The sequence below is a fragment of the Plectrocnemia conspersa genome, unplaced genomic scaffold (genome assembly GCF_051122295.1).
Source record: "Plectrocnemia conspersa isolate PC_06_02 unplaced genomic scaffold, ASM5112229v1 ptg000005l, whole genome shotgun sequence".
In the NCBI taxonomy this organism is placed as follows: domain Eukaryota; kingdom Metazoa; phylum Arthropoda; class Insecta; order Trichoptera; family Polycentropodidae; genus Plectrocnemia; species Plectrocnemia conspersa.
The window spans coordinates 15410520-15435000 of record NW_028277169.1 but is presented as its reverse complement, the minus strand read 5'-3'; the positions used below and the strand labels follow the sequence as shown (position 1 = coordinate 15435000).

The window sequence follows — 24481 nt, the reverse complement described above, 5'->3', positions numbered from 1 at the left end:
TGAATCAAGTTTTTAAACAGCCTATGACTATATGAGTCACATGACTGCCATTAAATTAAATTACAGTAAACGAGATTGATGGTAAATTGCCAATACAGATAATAATGAAATAATAATTATATCAAATAATCTATAAAATTATCTGACATTGAAAATTGAGATGATGAAGATTATATTTTATGATGACCAATTAATGTTTTACGTAGAAACTTTGTAAAAAAAAGTATGGGGAACAAATAGAACAAATACGGAAGCTAATACTCATGTTTCAATTCCAGTGAAATTAAAGCACTGAGATTAAACATTAAAATATGTTGAAAATTTTACTATCAATGTTAAATCAAAAAATAAAATACTGTAAATTCTCCATTATCAGTAGAAAAACATGATATATGTATGTATTTACATGCTATGGCATGTTGTGTCGTTTGTGTAGATTCGGCGTAAGCTTCGCTGGATGTGAGTTCAGAGTCGAACTATGCGACACCGATGTTCCAGTAAAAGTTCCGTGGAATCGTTTTTGCTATTGCTTTCGGCTTAAATACTATCGTGGAAAGTAAAGTAGATAATCGATCCTCCTCTCCTCTGATTCCATGACCGACCTAGATGATTTGAGGCGAAACTTAAATCTCTCATTTTATCATTAAATATATTATTATAATATTATAGCTGTTTGACAGATGCTTGCGTCTGGTGCTGCATTAATCTGACAACAATGAAATTTCAGGTGTAACTACCTGCTTTTGGAGAACGATTTTCTCGTACCCTTATTGCTGTCGTTCACAATAGATTTTACCGTTATTTTCATAACTCCATTTTTTAACGAGTCTTGTTCAAATTGATTGTTGATCGAAACATTGTCATAATATAATCAAAGTCGTTGTTCTTATCTCACGCATTTGATTCGTGAAACAATTTCGATCGCTTGAGTACAGCCTAACACCACTTCTTCGGAAGAAAAGAACGGTCTTTTTAATAAATTAATTACGTATTCATTGGCCGCGGTCGTGATAGCCGCCGGGCTGGAAGAAAGAGAGAGAGAGTTAGGTCTCTGATTGTTCGAGCCAGTCAGTGATACGAAACGAAGCGGCCTGGGAACAATGGGCATCGCGAGCGCGATAAAAAAGGGCCGATCGAAAGCGGGCACGCGTTGATGATAATTGGCGGAGATGGGGATGCTGCTCGTCCCGAGTGAGATTTTTTCCGAGGCGAAAAATGCCGACCGTGACAGGCATCGCCGCAAAAGAACAAGAGGTGTAAAAAAAGAACGAAAGCACCCGTCGAGCGAAAGAACTGAGAGAAGACAATGAAGTATTGAACGGAGAATGAGGATGGAATTATAATTGGCGGTGTATTTATCGCGCTTCAATGTAGCGTCGAAATCGTGTAACAGCATTTTTAATTAATCAATTAGTCAACGATTTTTTTTGCTTTATTTGAACTAGCTAATAAAGTCTGCTTTAACACATTAAATGCTGGGTTATAATCAGGTCTGCTGAGAAGGGGGGGGGGACAAATTCCTGGGGCCCGTTTTAATAAATTCATATCGGAATACATTTTCACCGGTAGCTATATATATTTACCAGTGAAAATATAATTTATCTGGCAGGTGCTAGTAAAATTATATGATTTCAACTTTTCCATATGTAGTAATGTATACATTTATTTACTTATCATTATTTATTTACATGCAATGTGTATACTTTCCCTAGTCAAGTCCAAATACATTTTCATCAGTAGATATATATTTCTACTAGCGAAAATATATTTTAACTGATAGGCGTTGGTGAAATTATATGCTGCTCTAAAATGTTTATGATACTCAATCTGACAGTTGCGAAACGCCCATTTGCTGTTCAAACCCAAATCTAACCTAATGAAAGTTTTAAAAAAATTATAGTTTTATAACTTTTATTAGTTCAAGTCCAATATACAAACTAAGCCAACTCATCTCTCAGAGAAAAATAAGCGTCGCATCTCGCATATTGCTCCATAGTCTGTCTGCACTTCATTATTGCACTATCTTTATCGATATTACTACTGACTTTTATTGTGAGAATATTGATCAAAGTCTATTCAAACCGAATTTTGGTCAATAGGAAGGCGCAAAAACAATTATCACTTCTCAGAAGTCAAAAATTCACGTCAAAAGCAATGCTTTTGTTGTTAATTTTTGAGTTCTGAGAAGGGATAATTGTTTTTTGAGCTCTCTTATTGGTCAAAATTCGGTTTAGATATGCTTCATTCGATTCTCACTTATTGTAAGTCTTAACTTTGTTATAAAATGTCTTACTATGAACGCAAGATAACCGAGTGTTTCCACTGCACGAGTTTATTGCTTTTGACGTAGATTTTAAACCCTCTTGATTTTGGCCAGAAAAATGCGTGTCATTTAATAAAATACTATAAAACTTGATGAAATGAAAATATTAAAAAATTGACTACATATCATTTTAAAAAATACCTTTAATATTCATTCAATAAAAAATACATAAAATGTTTTTTTTTGTCATGGGGCCCAGAATCATTATTTTCCCTGGGCCCGGGTTCGCTTTCGGCAACCTTGATTATAATTTATTGACAATAATCGTGTTTTACCCGATGATTAAAATATTATTAGTAATATTTTATATTTTTTATTGAAACTAAAACAATAGCTACTTAAATAAGGTATTAATAATGAGAAATTCTTTATCATATATAATACATACGACGGACAAATTAATTTCTGGAGTTGTAAATATTAAGTACTAACTCAACACATAAGTACGTAAAGATTTTGAGAAGATTATTTAAAATTCTTTTAATCGAGCTTTCGGATAAAACGCTTACAAAAGAAAAAAAGTGTATAATGACTCGCCATAATGTTATATAATATAAAGCTTAACTAGTGATTGATGAGACGACTTTCATAGTTTTACTCCATCTTGGCGCAATACAAATCCTAATAAAGCGCAATCCAAATTGCTGCTTCGTTCTGAAACAAAAACAATCCAATTTAATCCGTATTTATTCAAGTCAATCTCGCTAAGCAAATCCTCCGTCTGGCACGCCACTCTTTCATCGACCGAAAAGCGCAACAGAAACAAAACCTCAATCCGGACGCTGGAGTGCGTCTTCTCTTTTTATTCATCTCGTTCCACTCTCCGTCAGTTCAAAGGCACGCGGATATGAATTTTGCCGTCAGTGAAACGAAAATTGAGATATAAAAAGCATCCGCGACCGAAATGACTCTGTCGTGATGGCGATGATGATTTTATTTTTATTGCACTGAGGCGGCATGCTCTTATTCGAATTGCTTATGCGAGATGAGAGGGAGGAAAAAATGAAGCACTCCATCCCCCTCGAGGCGGAACTCGTAATATTTAATACGATGCAGAAGCGAATTTATGCCATAGCACAGGCGAGCCGTACACTAGACATGTAGGAGAACTTCTTAAGATATTATTTTTGTGTGTGTAGTAGCTGGATAAAAAGCTCGGTGGTATTCCACGCGGGTACATATCGTATGATGTACGTAAATATTTGCCGGTGTAAGTGTATGTCTGGGATCTTGTTAGGTAAATATGAGGTTAAGTTAGGTAGGCTTCCTTTGTGCTTAGATAATGCATAAGGTCAAGAAAGGGGCTATTAAAACATCCACATAAAATATAATTTGTTGATGGCACATAAACCGTTTCAAGATAACAAAGCGAGCTCATTTTTGTTTTGAACAAATAACTTTTGTGGATTAATTTCATTATTTATCCCACCAATTACTAATAAATTTTATCTATATGTTAAAAAATACATTTTCATTGAATTTATTTTGATATCAAATTTTACGAAATTAATTGATCGAATACTTTTAAAATTATATGTTTTTTTTGCTACCCTAAAACCAACGTAGATTTTTAATATGATTGGAAAATGTTGAAAAATAAACATTTGCCTCGTCGATTTTATGTATAAATTTCCCTTTGTTGTACGATCCCTTTATATTAATGATACATCAGCATATATTATTATTAAAAAAATTATGTAGAACAAATTTGGTAAACTAATTTTTAGTTTAAGGCATAATAGTGTGTAAATTTGAACTAATACCTAGTTCCATTTTTCTATAAATTAGGTGACGCTTTGTTGCAAATACCAAATAATACAGTAAACTTTTAATTTTATACAATGACGTTGTTTTCATTAATCAGAAATGGTAATACATGGATATACATAATTTAAAATAAAATTTTACTTTTATACAACATCAGACATCTTAAATTACTGTACAAACACTTTTCATATTAAGAAATCAATTCTTAGATCTTAATTAACGAAGAGAACTGATTCCTGATTTTAATTTTTGAAAGTAAAACCCAAAAGTTGTTCTTTGAATTTGTATATAAAAAATTAGCTATGAAATATTCTTTCGGTTAAAATTTTCTAAAAATATTTAGAATATCGATTTACAATTAGCAAAATATCTATCATAGATCAAGAGAGATCAATATACTTTCATGCAATTTTTCGAAAGTATATTGATCCCTCTTTCTCGTAGAGAAACTCTCAAACCATTTATACGATTGAATCCGTAAGACAAATTGGATACCAATGGCTAAGGGTAACATTTTTCTACCCAATAGTACAACCACGTATCTTATTAACGCTTTTGATCAGGGGTGGCTTCTCAAATATCTGTTAACACATTGAATATCGTGAGCACAAATTTGTGTTGTCAACTTCATGCACATTTTTAACTGCCTTTTGGCTAAAGATGTCACTAATAACAGTATTAAAAAAAACGATTTTATCTTCTCCACTTCGTGTCCATATGTAATCAACACATTTGAGTTCCTTTTTATTACTTACACACCGTCTGCCGGCCTTCCTACGCACATTCATCAATCCCTAACTTATCTTAAAAGTCTTACAATATTATTCGCTAATATTAAGCCCTGAAATGGTTAAAGTATGTCAGTGTCTTCAAACATATTTTTAAACACAAATTTTATTTTATTAGTACGCGATCCTCAGTTTAGAGCTTACTGATTTACAATTTGTTATTGTTTTTTAATGTAAAATAATAATAAATAGGATAAATAAGGACAATTGCCGTAAATAAACTTATTTTTAATGGAAATGTCGAAGGTTAATTGGTTGATTTGCTTAGCGATTTTGAATATATATTTTGCTATTTTTTTAAAATAAAGTGCAGAGGTGAGTGTTACATATTTTTTATATCGCCATTTTATTCATAAAAAAACATCGAGAATAGCTTTGTGAATTTCATCGAAGTGACAGACAGGCGACACGAATAGCTTCGCGATCGACGTCTCGCCTACTCACCCCTGCTTTTGCCCAATATTTTCTGATGAGCAGATAAAATAAATGAATAATTATTTATTACCACAATTCTCTTGTTGTGAGTCCATTTTCTACCATTTAGTAATTGTTTTTTTTTCGATGGGCCTGTTTTTAGGTTACATCTAATGAAGTATATATCACTCAACGTATACTAAAATTTTATCAGATGCCCTTTTTATCATTCCAAGTCGGAACTAGTCAACAATTTTCAGTTACAGTTACTAATTAATTTTGTCAATCAATCCTGTCGACGAAGGTGATAAAACAATATAAAAACACGCCGCCAAATATATATCAACGCAACCATAACAACTTATTATGCGATCGTTTATAATAATATCGGCGTCGATACAGCGACACCCGTCAATATCCGACGCTTCACAATTTCCGACGGATAAGCAATGTTTACGTAACTCACTCGGAGGCACAAAATAAATATTATTTTCTCCGGCGAGAGAGAAAAAGAGAGAAAGTGGAGCGGGGCGAGGACGTGGAGGGGGATTAGAGAAAAAAGAGAATGAGGAGGAGGAGAAAAAGCGGATGATTTATTTACAAGGCGCCTGTGTCGATACAGCGTCAATGGTGCAAGGAGAAGGAGAGTCGCCTGGCGTCGAGTGGCGCTCTTTCTCTCCTCTTTTGGCCGCTTTATTTTCTTTGTTTTTTTTTTATATATTTTATTTTATACATTTTTTGTCATGGACCAGCCCTGATAAATACAAATGGGCCAGGCGCCTGAAAAGGTGGGATGATGGATGCCGGTTGCCGGTTGCCATAACTACCTTCTCGGGGCGAACCGCCATTCCGAACCCCGTCGAACAATGGCTTCGTATGAAAAACACAAAACTACTCGCTCTACGTTGTAATATAATAAAGCGAGTATAATATAAAAGCCAACTTTTAATTAGACACTGTCTGCACTTCAGACGTAGACTTTGTTGAAGTTGATAACGCACATATGCCTCGTCTTTAATATACTATTTTATTATCTTATTATAATAAAAAACATCTACTTTACTTTGAGTAAAGAAAACTTGAGAACGACTATCCGGCGTGGCTCAAAACTCTATATCACTGGCGCCTAGCGAAGGGAGGGGGTTCTTGAAAGCATTCAGAAACGTGTGATTTTTTACGATAAGCCAAAAACTTATATATTTATAAGAAATGTCTTATTACGATTTCTAAGGCCCGTCTGTCCTAATGTGGGAGAGTTTTGTTTAAATGCTTCTCACGAGGTGCATAAACGCTGAAGGAGAAAACTGATAAACTCATTAAAATAAGCAGTAAGGACCGCTCTCCGAGACATAAAGGTCCGATGGGGTTGGACTCTTAGGGCCCTTAGTACCGACAGTGTTGGTTTACACAGTGAATTAATGTAGCTCTTCTCCTATTGCAATTTCTATCAAGTGGTTACGAAAAACACCTTTGGGTGGGAAACGATCTCCACACATAATTATTATAAGTTTTTCTGGCTCTTGTATTCATTATGTAGTTATCCACGATGTTACTATTAGGGATTCTGTGTCGAGACAACCCGGGAATTTATTCCCGAGAATTCAAAGATTTTTTGCTGTCTCGAGTCCAGGGAATTTAAAAATTAATAACCCGGGACTCGAGACTTTCCGAAGTGCAATTTTACAAAAATATGTAAAGAGCGAATTTTATGTCGAGCTTAATTTATGTCTCGATATGAAGACAATGTGGAATTCCTTATTACCCATGATCTCGAGATTTTGAAAGTTACGAAATTGCATTAGAAAATCATTAATTGATCTTGGCATCGGCCAAATTTGGAATGAATCGAACATTCACGTATTGTAAAATATTTGTACTTACTCCTATAAAACTGGCAGTTGAAGCTCTAAGTCGTCGAGATGCCACTTTATTAACTTCCGAAATTATTGTTAATTTCCTTTTAAAAAAAATATTTGAAATCAACACAACTCTGTCGCACGAACCACTAAAATATTTCAACGACTAGAAATAAAAAATTCAACTTTAAAAAAGAGTTTCAGATATTAGATTCAACTATCAAGCGAACTCCGAATCTAAAACTTTAATTAAAATCATTGCTTACAATTAAGCCAACATCTACAGAAAGCGAGAGAGTTTTTTCTACATCTGGAATATTTGCCACAAAAACCAGGAACAGGCTATGTGATTCATCATTAAACGCCTTGGTGTTTTTAAAAACATATTTTTCCTTACAAAAGTAAAGGTTTTAACTTAATATTGATATAAATATTTCGATTAAAAAAATTGTAATAAATTAAATTTAAATAAATATCGAATAAAGTGTTTTTGAATTGTTTCAATAGATTTTCACCTATCGTACCTATAATACAAATAATATAAGTTAATAATAATAAATGAATTGAAGTTAATAATAATAAGTTAATTAAAGTTAATAATAATAAGTTCATTTTTTAACATAATTTTTTTTCATGATTATACGAAAAATAATCAAAGTCCCGAGTCCCGGGAATTCCCGGGACTTTAAAAATTTGGGTCTCGAGTCCCGGGAATCGAAAAAACCTGAGACTTCAGAATCCCTAGTTACTATATGTGTTAAAACATACTACTATTTAAAGAAAAAATTAAAAAATATTTAAACTAAATTGGGTTATATAAAAACAGACATTATACATTCAGTAATATAAAATTTAAAATAAAATGTAATACGCTATTAAGTCTCTTATAGTTAATTTAACTCTTATTGTCTTTTAAAATAACAGTTGAAAAGTGAACACAAAAAACTTGCTTGTCATTCTAGTTTATCTATGTTTTCCGCTTCTCGAAAAATAAAAATTCTCATTTTCAGTCCTCGATTTTTTCAAATTTTGATATTTGCAATATTTTTTGCAATCTGGTAATTTGCAATATTTTTTTGTCAATTACCTAATATTACTTATTTTTTTAATGACTGGTGAAATTCATTAAATAGCATGAAAAGAATTTCACAGCTATTGCTTCTTTACATATTTCATATTTTGAGCAAGATAAAGATAAACCTCTTTACATTATTAAAAAAAAAACGAGACTCAAATTCTCTGACAAGCAATCTTTTTTTTTTAAATATTCGTACAAATCAAATTTTTAACTAAAATGGAGAATTCTCGATTTGTCATTTTTCTCGAAAAATATATCTTGAGAAAAACTAGTTGTGATACAGCGTAGTTATATTAAATACTACAATAAATGACATCTAGAAAATATTTTATAAATTATCTTTCAACCTAGAAGAAAATATATATAAAAGAAACCTATTTGTGACGAAATAACAATGAAAGCGTAATTCATTATTCTTTAGAATTTCCAAAAGCAATTTTTCGCAGTTAAATAATTTACCGCAGTTGTTTAAGAAAAATATGTGTTATTATTGCTAAAACAAAAAAAAACTGACCAAAATGTAATAGAAAATGTGAAAGATTATAAACATTAAAATTAAAACATCAATATATAATTGAAGTAAAAAATGACAATGTTGTTTTTGTATTAACTTACGTTAACGTTAACTTTCGTTCCGAACAGGGGACTATTTTCTTTACGTTTGATTAATAAAACATAACGATAATTAAATCAATTCGATAATTACTTGGTTTATTTATTCTAATTTGTTTTTATTACAATCGTTTATGGTAATTATAGATTACTTCCGGTTAATTTCGAATTATTGTTCCATGTTATAATTAAAATGGAGATATTTTAGATATTGTTTTCTCTCTCTCTCTCTTTCTCTCTTCTAGTTAACTACAATTAACGAATTCGCTGCAGTAAATTAATCGCTTGTTACACAACGTTATGTAGTTAAGTTAACCTTTTACCGCGACATTTCTCCACCCAAAGGGCAATTTAGCTTCAATTTCGACAGAAATAACTCAAAATTTCGCCACGGGAACCGGCTAGGCTTAAACGAATTACGCCCCTACTCATTAGTCATCTCGGCGAGATTAATAGGGCGCGAGTCGAGGGCGCAATCTGCATACTTTCCGAAGCCCATCCCTTTTCTCGCAAACACACTTTCGCAAGGTTAAATATTACAATGCCACATATAAACGCGGGGCGAAAGAACGCTAATGGCGAATTTACGGACGAGCGCCTCGCAAAAGCTCCGCGAACGAACATGGCGAACTTCGCCGTGGGTATCGAGCGAAGAATGCAAAAGTTCGCAGTGCATATCGCGGATAGTTAGGCGGGTAGTCGAACGAGTTTGAAATTTATTTGCGCCAACTATACACGATACACGGACATACGCAACGCCATAAATATCTTGGCCGGCCGTGGTTATAGTAGCCGCGTTTTAAGTACTCTGGAAACTGGTCCGTAGTGGAGAAAAGCTTATAAGTTTTAAAGAACTAGATCGACATATATTTTCACCGTCATAATCTAATCATTGACTCTGGACTATTTGAGTAGTTCGAACTATTTACCAGAATGTAAAGAACTTCCCGCTTGATAGAGATAACTAAAATGATCGTGTTGAGCAGATATTTACATGTAATCTTTGGAAAAGAACGTCAATTAATAGCCAGAAACATTCACTCATATTATATCCAAAAAAGTGCATACAATCCAAAAAAATAGCTTCGATTGTTCTAAAGCGCGCGTCTTGCAGGTGATACTTAACAGGAAACGATGCGAAAGTCCGTCGAAAATAGTTGGATTCTGAGCTTCAAGTGTAGTTTTGTGCCACTTTATATACGCCGTCATATGAGTAAGCCGTATCTACACCCTCGACGGCTGCTAGGTCCGCAGGCACCGCTCGCGGGACTTCAGACGCGCGTGTGCCGTTGTCTCTTACCTCATTGTTAATATGTATGTGTTGTTACACCACAAACAATGATCGCTGGAAACGTTTATTTAATATTAGCTCAAATCGGCTTCGCTCGTTGTTAGAAAACGTATATATAAAGTCCATTAACACTTGATTGCAATTTTATTGTAATGATTTAGTAAACCTAAGTGGCGTGACCTCGCAGCCAGTAAACCGCAGGTGGAAACTAGTTAGAATTTTATTAGATTTTATTACCTATTACGACAGGCGATAAATGGTGAGACGTTTTCTTCGAACAGTGGGGTAGAAGGTGGCACAGGGATGTTGTCGGTGGAAGATCCTCAGAGGTATTGTGGGTGGCGTGGCAGCGGGTGTATATAGGAAGTTTATCCCTCTGCTACGGTGCTTATATGGTCGAGTTCCTCTTAGGATGTGAACGCCCATGACAGTATGTTGCCCGCGGGCGGGTGGGCATCAGCTGGTCTCCTCGAGTGTCCGCCAGAGTGACTGCTTGTGACTACCCTCTTCCCCTTACAGACAAGCCTTAAATACTAAGGGCTGCAAAGCTTGCTGACGAACTACAATCATGCAGCGATCGTCCAGCCAATAGATGTACTCGTTTCTTAAAACAGTGAAATGGGTATACGCCTTTAGAAAATGACATTTTCTTGATGGGCATTGTCCAAGGTCGTATACTGCAACGGAAATTTTGTGGATCCGGTGATTGTTTCGCAACAAATACATATTCTTTCAATGGCAGAGAATACTTACTAATGTTTTGAACAGAAATTCGCAATGGAACGTTAAATTCGTGAGCAAGACATGCAAACATTCGAGATTAGAGTTGCCAATTTCCAAAGGTTGAGAAAAAAGATCGCGGAAATCCAAGCAGTGTAGCCCTTTACACTTTTGAGCACGTGTTATTATTATTATTGTATATGTTTTTTATACCTAAAAGCCTCGTTTCGGTTCGCTCGCTTCATGAATATTAAGCGTCCATTGCTTCGGGAGAATTACGCATGAATATATTTACATTTTGAATGACGCCCGCGGATTAATTCATAATTTCATTTCGCCGCCAAGACGGCAATCAAAAACCGCTAAATTATTTTTAAAACGAAGGGAAAATGCAAAAAAATAACATTACGTAATACGTTTATCCTAGCCTCCAAAGCGCCAGTATTACGGCTATGAAATTGAGCCGGAGGTAATTTTAATAAATATTACTTTATCCGCGACGAAACAAATTTAAGGTGAAATTAATTACTACTGGTATCATAAACCACTAATTAGCAAATTAATAATTAATTGATAGTCAAATGGATATCGGCTTAGCACCATACATATGTATGTACAAGCATATTAGTGAGTAGATTACGATATCGATCTTAAATAGTAATTGACATTGAATATAAATGTGTCAAATGTATGTTTGCTCTTTGCGTAAAGATTCACTGTACGCAATTCTTTAAGCCGTGAGAACAATAGTTAGTGTGGTCCTAAATTATTTGAAGCAATGTTCTGCGGTAGTGAGAATATAGCACATGCTCCGATATCCACAAAACATAAATGGGTACGTTTCAATCGTTCGGTTTTTCAGCAGACGGTCGGGATAGGGACGAAAAGGCGCGCTTATCGCAGGGAACGGTTTGTTTATGTAAATGTTACGACTAAAATGTGATCGGGTACAATGTAACTGAATACGCATACGAGCCGTATGACGTCGGAGGTTTCATATGTTTTCATTTCCGGAAAAAGAGCAATTTTTGAAACGGTGGCATTGCGACGATTCATTCTTACTGGATTTAACGAAGGAATTGTATAAACTGAAGCTCTGAACTGAATTCAAAGTAATTTGTTGAATGAAGGTACCAATATCTGTTTTCGAGTGACCAAGTACTCATCGGAGAGGCGCATAATTGCTAATCTAGCGAGGGGATAGCAAACTTTCAGACAGGGGAGCCAAATATTATTATAACGATTTAGATTTTTTTACAAATTGGGTTGATTTAGCATAGATTGTCTCATTTTCTGTTGTATTTTACTTATAAATTATGTCCAATAACCTCATTTGATCGTGCGAGTCAAAATTTTCACAAAATTGATATATATCATTTAACATGCAATGCGAATATTTTAAATATTATACTTCTGAAATAATCTGAAAGTAACAGGTTTACATTTTAATCAATTTCCGGAAAGCTAGAGATACAGTGAAATGTATTAAAAAGGTTTCGCGCAGCTGTTTACCCTTTAAATGCTTAGTCGAAATCGCAAATGGATGCATTTTTATTTCTTGGAATATTATATATGAAGAGATTTACCTCTAAACTTGCCAACTACATACCAACTACACGTATTATGTTAGTTTTGAAGTCTCTTTATATAAAGGCCAGTGGCTTACTTTTTTATACATATATCCTTGCTATGATTTTTTTCAGAGTCGGGCCCCTTAAGGAAAATGGGCCACGGGAATTTGTCCCTTCTCCCCCCCCCCTCTCTGCAGGCCTGGTGTGAACCACAAATATACTTCCGAATATGGATTTCCAGGCCGCTGGTCTTATTACTTTTATATTCCACACACATTTTCAAAAAAGGAGATTTTAATTTAATTGTATATTTCAATTGAAAAAGCAGAAATTGTCCTTTCGTGTATCATATGGTAACCCTAGTTGTGACTCACATATTTGGCAATACATCCTAGAGGCATTTCCACTTCACACAATCAAATGCTTTTGTATATTTACGAAACTGGATTCTTGAATTCTCGACATTTTTCAATAATTTGGCAAGTATTGAGTATTTGCTCTCTAGTTTCTTTTCCTTTAACAAATCTAGCTTGTTATTTTGGTATTTGCCAACCTATATAATTATGCAATCGTTTTGTTATTACATTTAATAGTATTTTAGTGGTAATTAATAAAAGTGCAATTGTTCTATAATTTGTGCATTTTTTGGTAGATCCTTTTTTGTACAATTTTGTATTTTTACAAAACAACAACGCGTAAAAAATGTTATTAGATTTCCCGACCACTTCAGTAGATAAACCACAATTATACTGTACTTGCTAGAAGAGTTATGTTGTAGTCCTGTTTTTGTTTATATTTCTGTTCAATACGGAAGGAGGTTAAATTATGTATAGTCCATCCAAGATGTTAGCGCTCATCATCGTTGTGTTGGAAATAAGGGTTATATATATATACGTTAGAAATTGAATTAAAAATAATGTATTATATTTTTATTATAAATTATTGTCATGTTGTGGTATTTTGTAATCAATAAAACAATTCCTGTAATATTCTATTGGTATTTTTAAAAATATTATATTGAACAGATATTCAACCTGGAGAGTGATACCAAAACTGCTCTCGTGTTTTTGAGTTAAATGTGTATATAAATAGACAAAATAAGTAAGAAAGTGATATTTATATTTTCTCACTAATACTGTGACGATGAGCGTTCATATCTTGGACGGTCTGTATGTATGTTATATTATTATGTATGAATACTGATATAACGGTATTTCCATTGCGTCTGTACTAATATTTAAAAAATACTAGAATTGTTGTAAGCAATTATTTTGGCTGTAGGTGGTTCACACATGTTTTAAATAGATTAATACAAAGTTAAGCTATATCTATTAAACGGATAAGTTTTCGTAGATAAGAGTAATAAGAAAACTGCCGTAGTAAGTTTAAATAACTTCTCGGTTTCCAAAATCTCACATTTTCATATTTAACTAGAGAGGCATTATCAAATTTAGGTTCAACGTGTTTTTTTTTGACGGATAGTTTCCTCGCTAGGAATTGAAAATGAATCACTATACAAGCGGGTTTTTTTCCATGTTCACAATCTCAAACTTATGATATGAGCTCATTTGTATACAATATACCTTTTTTTCTTTGACCTAACTCTTCCGTTCGAGCCAACTTTGTGTTATTTATATTTTTTCTTCTACCGTTCGACTATTCGCTGTTTTTTTTTCTACTTTCTCTCTCGCATGTCGTTTTGTCGTTCCGCCGCGCCTTGCCCGAGAAACTCGCTTCGGTTCTCGTCGTTTTCGTTTTTGTCGGTCGTTCTATCGAACAGAACGATCCGCGGACCTCTTCGCGTGTGCGATTTGAGGTCGACCGCGGCATTTTGGCCGTAGGGTCGTCGGAAGGTAAAGGTCGTTGGACGCAGCCGGCGTTCTTTGTAACAGCTACAATAGCTATGCGCGAACACTTCAGGATAACCCGAGCACTGTGGTATTTGAACTGAACATTTTAGTACAAATTGTACCAGAATTTTAATAAAGATTGTTTCAATGTATCAATTCCGTTTCAACTGCATTGTCGTTGCCTCATTAATGAGGATCTTGCCTAATAAAAATCATCGAGCCACACTGCTTGAACTTTCTTCAGATATTTGTTAAGCTTAAGCTTGAATTTGTGGGTTTCAACGGTGCTATTTTGAGACCCGTCTATATGAAAGCCAAATCCACGTCAAGCCTAATCAAACGCACTGTTTTATTTGCTTTTAGGAGTATATTTACAGTTTTTCCTTTTTGGAATAAAACTGGCCTACAAAATAATCGTAGTACAATAGAATAATAAAAGATCGTGTTTCAATAAATGAAATATATACACACACACACCATATTCATATCAAATTAGCTAAGAACCTTATTGATTAATACAGAGTTAAGCCTTTTATATAAAAATAAATATATAATTAATTGCCACTATGACTGTTTTATTTATCGAATTTTTATATTCATATATAAATGTGTTTTGCGGTTATTTCCTGACACTGCTTCTCATTATCACAGGACGCAACAACTGATTACAGTCATTTTTGAATCGTTATAATTACTTCAATGTTTTTTCATCATATCATTTTAAAATATGTTTGTTTATATTGAATCCTACTCCCGGGTAGAGTATTTCGTACAACTCTTCAGCGGTATATTACTGGTATTATGTGCTACTATGCCTTGTGTAGCTTAATTAAAATATTAAAATATGCGTAAATACACGTAGCACTCCATTGTTCGGTTAATTTTTCGCACCTCCATCTCGGTCCGGTTGACAGTGTCGCTTTCGACGATTTTCATCTCGAGGGGCGACGATTTTTCAAATTGCGTCGCCCCCCCAGGTGTGTTTACAAGCGCCCCCCGGGCAGGTGGGCCCCGCGGGGAGTGGAGAGCGTTAACGAGTTTTTAACACCCAATGTAACTGCAATTTACGGGCTGTCACCCGCGGCCCGCCAGAATTCTTTGTTCGCCCCTCGTTGTATTGTTTGCGCGCCCGCCCGAAGGACGTTTAATTATATGAAATTGATTTTTCTCACTTCTTATACCTAGTTTCAAATGGCAAAATTATTTTTTACCACCTTAGATCGTTTATTTTGTGTCGTGAAAATATTGGTTGATTTTACCGAACAGACTATGATGGAATACAAAATCAAAAGTATTTTTTTATATTGTTATAATAATCCTGATGCATTAAAGTTTTTTCTATACACTCTACTATTATTTTTCACAGAACTAATATCTAAACTGTAGGAAACCCATTATATTAACATGCATATAGAAGGTATTCGTGATTTAAATATTTAGGTACTAGTTGTATATATACGGCTTTTTAACCAGCGATGGATGAGTGGGACTGCGCTTTGCACCAATCCGCTAGAACTAATCAATTTAGCGCAAAACTACCGTTAAAGTAGTTTGAAAGTAGCGATAAATCCTACGCTGTGAAAGTACTTCGTATTCCGCGACTGATGTTTGTTTTGGTATCTTGTAAGGCGATTTCTTCTCCTGATGCTCATGCTACTTTTTGCTCTTAATCCAATTTTAGAAGCGCAAGTTTTATATATCATCCATAATAAAATTATTTCAATCAATGGATAATTTTAGAAACTGTAATGTTTTTTTTATGGTTTAATTTTAAACTGGGGCGCTTTGCTCCATTGGGCTTTGTACATTTATTTTGAGAAATCGCTACAATACCATTTTTTCTCGTTTCCCGGCTCGATAATGTCGAATTAAAAATTTAACCGCAATGAAACCCTGCTCGTTTTACGTTCCGGCGTTAACGTTAACGAACGCGCTACGTTCGTTAACTGCTAATCGGCCGTTAACTTTAATAGTTATTACGTGAGAAGTCTTTTGCGCGTAGGTGTTACGCTCGCGGTTAAGACGCTGCGTTTTTACTATCGGCCCTTAATTTGTCGAATTTTATTTTACGCGCCTTGTTATTGCCAGTGTGCCGGAGATTGGCAGATTACTTTTTTTATGATACTTTTAAACTAATTATTAACGGCTGCGTAGTGCTTGAACTGAGTGTCCTTCCCATCTCTTCCTAATTGAGCCGCAATCGCCGCTTGGCTAAATTTCTTCACGATTATCATTTCCTTAAAACCTCGCAGATTGAGCGCTTGCGACAATGGAAGGTTTGTGGCATTATTTATTTGGTCCGTCCATCTCGGGGGATATCAACCCTTGTCCCTTTGTCGTTCTCAATCACCGCAACCGTATCATCACTTACCATGTCCGAAGAACTGGAGAATTCTCTTTATACAAATCGCCGACAGCCGTTATTAAATCTCTTCAAAGAGAAACCGAGTATACATCGACAGTACTACATTTAAAATGTATTTGTGAAATTTATTGACATGATGCTGGATATCGAATTTTAATAAAATTTAAGCCGACGCATTGCATTTGAGTATTGATACGTGTATCCAAGAGTTGTTTGCCTTCAATTTTGCTCGTTTTCTACGGATTGCCTTACTTACGCAAACGGTGTAAAACGACTACCGTAATAATTAGTGTCTCTTCTAGAGAATTTGTCGAGAAAAATGCCAAATCAAATTTCTCGAGACTTCTTAAAATCTTTTTTGCTCAAAATTTAATTTGTATGAATATCTTAAAATGTTTTACAACCGCTGCATTTTTTAATACTGCTGCATAAGAAAGGATAGGTCCGTGTCAGCTGTTCGAAAATATGCATGCATTCTTGTAAGCTTTTAATAATTTCGGAATGGCTTAGTTCGAAAGATTTAGACTGTTACTTCTATTTTGCAAAACCAATTTAGAGATTAAGTGGGTAGCGTGAGTGTTGTATCGAAACGGGATAAAAAAAACCATTTAACAATCCGATAGTATTATTTCACAATGTTAGTTTTATGACACGTTTCGTTTCGGCATCCTCAAACATTTGCCGTTTAACAAAATAATATTAGTATTTGCTTAAAATACACATGGGATACTCGGAGGACGGTCGTACACAAAAAACGGCATTTATGTCTATTATTATTATTTACCGTCAATGATTTATGATCGCTTGTGATCCATCGGTTGATAGATGGCTTTCTAGCAAGAGATGCGAACAGATTCTTTTTAATATTCTAATGCAATTTTGATATCAATTACACAGAATAAATTATTTGATTAGGTAATTAATATTTATTGTCGATTTAGAAGTAATAAAAAATATTTTTTCTTCATTTTTAGAAATATGAAAAATGCAAAGTTTGGTTGTACAATTAGGTGATTCATAAATAGAAGATTATAAATTGTTATTATAAATTTTATGATGCTTTCAAGGTGATAATGCTCTGCACTTCATAAAGTTTCTATTAATCCTTTGACTCATAGTAAAAACGCATTTTTGCTGGCAACAATATATTGGGACGGGTGAGTCCTTTCACGTGTTTTTACGATAAGCAAATTCATATATTAAAATTATCCCAAGCTCACAGACAAAAGCAAAAGAAGAGTGGTTCTGAAATATTTATTTGCCATTTTTTCTATCTTACTTTGTTTTCACGTCACAAAATGGCCGGGTTTTTGGATGCCCTACCCTGTAAACGCTTGTACTATTAATAAATCCTTTCTTTAGACACACCATCCTCGCCAAAAGCCTTATCTAACATGTGTACTAGTACACTGTACTTCAATCTGTTCCATCACTTTCAAAACAATGAAGTCGCCTACTATGACAAAATGTGTTGGTGCTTAATGCGTCAATACTTGGCTGTTTAATACAAACTACACGTCACAGGCAGAAAACAAATAGCAGGCAAAATCTAAAATTTATCAATTTCATTGCTCGATATCCCTTGTCTTGATGACATCACTCGCAAGCTGTCTGCCCTTATATAATAGTAAGGTGTTGCTGTTGTGTGTTTTGATGAATCTGACGCGCTTCAGACGCAATAATGAACTGCGCCTGACAGGGGTTTCCAAGTTTGACACCGGCCAAAATGCAGCGTGTACCCGACTGCGCAATCTTTCTTGTTTCCCTCCTGCTTAGTTTTAATAACGTAATTTGTTAGCTGACGCCGCATCCGCGTCCTGACAGGGGTCGATCGTGGGCGTCCAAGGGATGCTGCGAGCGTGACGTAGGTAGCAGTGCCTCCCGGCGGCGGCAACCCTCTGCAAACTTTGAGAAAAGCTTTCAAAGTGTTTCAATATTATGACGGCGCATAAATTAATTATGGACGGCCGCTGCTAACGAGGCCCGCCAAATTATGCGTATGTATCTGCGCTAAACGAACGGGTGCAAATTCAATTTGACCCCTTGGAATTATTTTTGCACGCCCATTGTCTGCGGACGGCGCAGTGCTGACAAACAAATAGAGGCGGGCAATCTAACGGACCATGCATCGCTAAACCTCAATGCAGATTCGCAGGCGAAATCGCATTGTTCGCCGTCGTCTGTCCTAGCTGTCGTTCGGTTGGTCGTATTTAATAAAATTCTGGACGTACCACGTATCTTCCAGGTCGTGTGGGTATGTTCTTCTGGAAAAGATTTTTATTTGCTAACTTTACTATGTATTTTACATACCTACCATTTGCGGCTTTAAGTTCATAGTAAACAAGCTTTCGTGTATGCTTCTCGGCTATATCATTTAGTACAGCACTTTACAATAACCGATGTTTTTGTTTAAATTATTAAAAAAATTACACAAAGTTGCTTTGGATGCCCACGAGAGAAACTTTCTTTTTAAATAAATACGCGTAAATACAGTCATGACGAAGAAAAGACGACGTAATAATTTACTTATAAATATTTTTTATGTCTTCTAAAATACTTAGCAGGATAATAGGGCTACCAACCTTGAAGAATTGTCTTTCTTTAAAAACTCAATATTAATATTCTTGTCAATGTTATTGAAATGAACGTGCTGCTATATATCTATCTCGAATCAAGAAAATAATTTCATTTAAATAGTGCGTTGTAGAAACTTAGCGAAATTGACTAACAAGTTAATATGAATCACATCGTTAATATGGCCAGGAAAAAGCCCCGACCTGAACCCAATTGAAAATTATGTATAAGCAATCATAAAATAACAATTAATAAAAATGATAAAAAAATAGCCGAGCTGAAAAAATATATTATGGAAGTGTGGGAAGAGAAGATCGATCTTAAAATAATTTAAATTCTGTATTTATCGATGCCAGGCAGAATACAAAAATTTATTAAAAAAAAGTGAAATTACGTCAAAATAATTTTGATGTTATAAAAGTGTTTTATTTACAAGCTTCTAATTTTTAAATGTCCTCAATATTGCTTTCTATGAATAGAACAAAAAAATGTCGCGCGCACGTGTTGAGTTGGAGGCTCGCCATTATGCACTTGCTGGGACGACGAAAAAAATACACCTTTCCCAGAATTGACGCAATTATACATTACTAATTTTACAATATCCGTATTTTTTTATCAATATTAACAGAAAACGAAAGTTAACAATTATAATTATCTATTATAAATTCAAAAACATTAAAAAAAATGCATCAAAGTTGATAGTGCCACGTTTTGTATTTATAGTATATATGCATACATCGATTAGCATATATATTTATAAATTAAAATGCCACAAATAATTAACTACCTAACAAATTTGTTTCCTTCATAGTATAATAACATAATACTTGAAGTGAGTTATATAGCTAACTAAAGCTTGCTTTCAAACTTTCAGCTGAACGTGACTATTATTTAATTTGAGATATTAATATTACAAAATTAAACACCCAAGTTCGAAACAATATAATATTATATATAAAATTTTGCATACATAGATATAGTAGCTTTGTTTTACTTCAAATTTTAAATTTTCCATTGAGTGTGTATACTGAATCGCAACCCTCGTATTTGCTGGCAAATGAAACATTGTGTATACATCTGATCCAAGGGGCGGCTCTCTAGTGCGCGATATACACATAATTTAATAAATTACACACTTCCACCCGGGCGTTAAACATTTCTGCGGCTCTGCCGCTTCGTTATTTAGTCATTACCGCGTCAATTTACAAATCGAATTATGAACGAGGCGCCCTTAATAATTTCTCATTTAACCCTCGCCCTCCCGGTAGCCTAGTTGTTGAAATCGCGGATTTTCCCCGTCGCGTAATTCAATCATTTGCTTTTTTCGTGCGCCACAGCGCGGCACCATCAATTTTCTCGAGACACTTTTACGATTTTTTCCGCGATCCCAGGAATGACCTTAATTCCAGTCAGATGGCGGCTATCGATCAGCCTGCACCATTCGTGTGTGAGCCGACTTTCCCGGCTGACATTTACACCGACGATATCCTCGACCCCTCCCGCCCGACATCTCACCCCCGCGGGCCAGGCTTCACCTTCGCCTTTTTCGTTTGAATTATTCACAGTCGTATGTCCGCAGTGCTCCTAAAACGCGTCATACGATCACTCTGCGTATCTCTATTGGAATATGCATCCTTTGCTGAACTTGAAAGTCTAATAAAAGATAAATTGTAAAAGCAGTAGTCTAGATGTGACTTGAGACCATGCTAAGTGAAGGAAATAAATTATTTCAAATAATCTATCTATAATATACAATAACAAATCCATCGGTCTATCCGTTAATTGTAAAACAGTAACAGTATTTGCAGATTTAAAATTTTCGGTGCAAAATCCACCTTTTTTATCATACCCACTTGTAGTGTCATTCAACTTTTTCATAGATGGATTAATGTTGTTGTAAAAAATAAATGAAAAAAATACAATCAATTTTTTACTATATAATAAGAATATAGTTTTTTTTATCCTTAATAAATTACAAATAAAATTGGCTTTTTAATAAAAAAACTTCATTTTTTGTCATATCATTTATATTATTTCTTTTTCGGCTTATATACTATTGTTCGAAAAATGTATTATACATAAAATAATATTTACTGAGAATCAAATTAATTTTTCCTATGAGATATTACACTAATGTGCCATAAAAACCTTTCATGTGTGTTTTTAAGTGTCAGTATCAAAATATTCTACTACAAATAATAAAATAAAATATATGTATATAGCTGGATACTCGAATAATGAAACGTTAAAAAGCGGTCAAATATATTCGGTATTCGAATATTCAGATTGAAGTTTTTTGCGCTTTTTTAGTTTTAAGTTAATTTTAGTAAAAACATCACCAAAACTTTATTGTAATTTTCAATGTGAAATTATTTTACAATTTCTTGTCATCTTGTTTGATTATATTGAATTAATTATAATGACAGCCATGATTTAAATGGCTCATTTAATACAATGCTTTTGCGTTGTGTAGTTGTTCACAATGGCGTAGTTAGAGGCAGGAAGGGGACTGCCCCAAGTGGCTCTTGCTTGGGGGCGGTATTTTCACGATGGAAGGCTGTTCGTGTAATGTAGTTTATAAACTGAATTCTCTAAAATATATATATATATATATATATATATATCCACGAATAGCTGAATTGAATATGTGAAAACAATAAACAGCTTAACAAATGCTGATTTTATGTCCTGGCCGGTCATAAAATGCCGCCTTTATAGATAAAAATATTTTTCGGCGGCTCGAAAATTTGGCCAGTTACACCAGATGTTTCCCATTGCTTGTTCGAGTCGAGTGCTAAAATAATAAAATGTCTGATAACCATAAACAGATTTCATTGTAAAATAAATATGTTAATGGTTATCAGAAATAAAATAAAAATATGCGAAGGGTATGTAGCGTAGTAGCTGGGGAGGGGGATCAAATGGGACCTCATGCCTTATACATGCATTATATTTTTTGATTTTTTAGAAGGTCAGATTTGTATTAGATTGTATGGGGTGGGGCGGGGCGCAAAGTTAAGAATCGCACCGGGCGGCACAACCCCTAGCGACGTCATTGGTTGTTTAGTTTGAATTCATTCAAAATACTACATTTTTAATTTTAGAAGCGTCACTTTATTTCGACTAGTTTGCAGTTGATAATGGCAATATTAATAGATTTTTAAGCTTAAAACCCAAAATTTAGGGTCTATTTTGAGGAAAAAACTGAAAACATTTTCAAATGTCGAGCCTTTTTGATTGATTTTTGATAATAAATCCCTGTTTTGATAAAAATAAAAATAAACGAAATAATTTACAAGTTTACAAATTTTCAGATTTTTAATGTAAATATATTCTATATTTATTTATCGTATTGTATTATTTTTGCAGTGCAGCCCCTCGTTTAATTTACTGTAATTTAATATCTGTATCTGAGATGATTTGTACATTCTTAAACTCTAATTGACTGAATGTAAATCTTACTGCTTTGACCCTTTGTAGGTGCTTTTTAAAAAATATATGTATTAAACTAAATTGTGATAGAACCAATATGTAACGTCGAAGGCGTCGGACCTGGCAATTTTGGCATATAATTTGTTTAATTGTATATGGATATGGAATACAAAAGACAAAACTAACTTTACAACAAAATAATACCTACTAAATAAACTTCCTAGTAGGTTTGACACGATTAGCACAGAGTGCTCAAACGTTTGTCAGACTTGAATCTCGTTAGAGTGGAAGATCTCGCGTGACCCCAAATGTTCAAACAAAACTTTTTCATCTTTCATTCAATTAAAATTAATGAATTTATTGAAATATGCCCGTTTTATGATTTGTATGCCATCGCGCGTGGGGGCGGTTATGCGGGCACAACGTGACATGTCGTTAATCCGCGTCACGAGTTACGACCGCTTTTTAATTAATTGACACATCAAACGGGATTTTTTGAATTGTCATTCAGGACGAGTCTTCCAATTAGGGTAATAAAGAATCGAACTTTTACGGTTAAGGTTTACATGACTATGTATTATATTCAATTTGTCTCTAGAATCTTTTATTTTTGTTACAGGTATGCTTGATTGAATGGAGTCTATTTATAGTTGCTTGGGATATGGTATGATAAACTCAGTTTAATTAGCTTTTAATCCATGATTAATACACAGTCATACATGATTCATTATTAATGCATTTGACTCCTTAGTGTACTTAAAATATTTGACGTTCTTCTGTCATCGTAATTTTAATGTCAGTCATAAATTTAGTCTGCTGATCTTTAAACATACAAAAACAATGAAATGCGTTCATTGAAACGTTACTCATCGAAGAACAATTTGTGTACTTAAAAGTTAAAACTATATTCAAGAGAAATGCGTCTTTCATTTCGCCCGAACGAATGTTCCAGATGTTCTCGCAAATTTATTAATGTTATCTATTCTGCCTTAGTGTCTAATTATCTAAGTTCTCAATCACATAGATACGTATAAAAAAATATTCATCAAGTCATCCCTATCATTAGCAAATCTAACAGCTTTTTGGTGCAAGGTTAGCTACGGAGTACTCTATTCTACCGCATCACACCTGCGTTCTAGCATGCCCCATCTCGAGGACCGCGAAATCTGTCAAACCGCAAATGAACCATTTTCCTCCCCTTACATTCTCCACTTGTACTCGTAAGGGGGCAGGTACGTACCGACTTGCGCTATTTAGGGCGACAGCATCTCAAAGCCAGCTAGAAACGACAGTCAGTGGCTGGTTTGTTTTTGTTTTTGCCGACGTAGTCCCGCCTGTGTGACCCAGTGAGCGTGCGCGCGATCGATATCAGCCCCAGTCGGGCACTCTGCCAGCACCGCAATCCCCCGCCGCTGCCTCCGCCCCCTCGAAGGCTTTTTTTCTCACGCAACTTCCCCGCGACTCCCACAAAGTCGCGCCGACGGTCAAGGACGTCGTGCCGTGTTTGTTCACGTCATATTTGTATGTACAGCATATGAATATGACACCTATGCAAACGGAGACACCACCTGGTAGTGCAATGAATAGCGAAAACTCTTTTCATAGAGCGTCTGTCTGTTCCTGACTTTCTATTTATATTTATTGTATTGTTTGTAGCGAACTGTCATGTACAGTCCTGCATTGTAAGCCAGTATAATATTGTATATGCTGTTATTCCCTATTTTATTGGTGATTGATCTTTATCACTCGGAATGCAGCAGATCTTGTGCTAGGATTGCCAGATATCTGTGGTAATATATTTAGATTGCAGAGAATATTGCATAAATGTTATATATTACAT

At 34.6% G+C, this 24481-nt stretch overlaps 1 protein-coding gene and 2 long non-coding RNA genes across 3 annotated transcripts in view; 2 read left to right on the top strand and 1 right to left on the bottom strand.

The window, feature by feature from the left end:
- LOC148234935 (uncharacterized) overlaps window positions 1-5804 on the top strand; it is a 6369-nt gene extending 565 nt beyond the window's left edge. The window contains exons 1-2 of the long non-coding RNA XR_015809594.1: window positions 1-1899; window positions 1997-5804. The exon at window positions 1-1899 is cut by the window's left edge and continues 565 nt beyond it. This is a non-coding gene — a long non-coding RNA (uncharacterized LOC148234935). The remainder of the gene's footprint in view (window positions 1900-1996) is intronic.
- Window positions 1-24481, top strand: part of UBL3 (ubiquitin like 3) — a 159781-nt gene that overhangs the window by 103447 nt on the left and 31853 nt on the right. The gene's annotated exons all lie outside the window — the stretch shown is intronic.
- LOC148234934 (uncharacterized) lies at window positions 6406-8745 on the bottom strand. Its single transcript, XR_015809592.1, has 2 exons — window positions 7898-8745; window positions 6406-6844 (listed from the first exon to the last, which is right to left on the bottom strand). It is a non-coding gene; the product is annotated as an uncharacterized LOC148234934 (long non-coding RNA).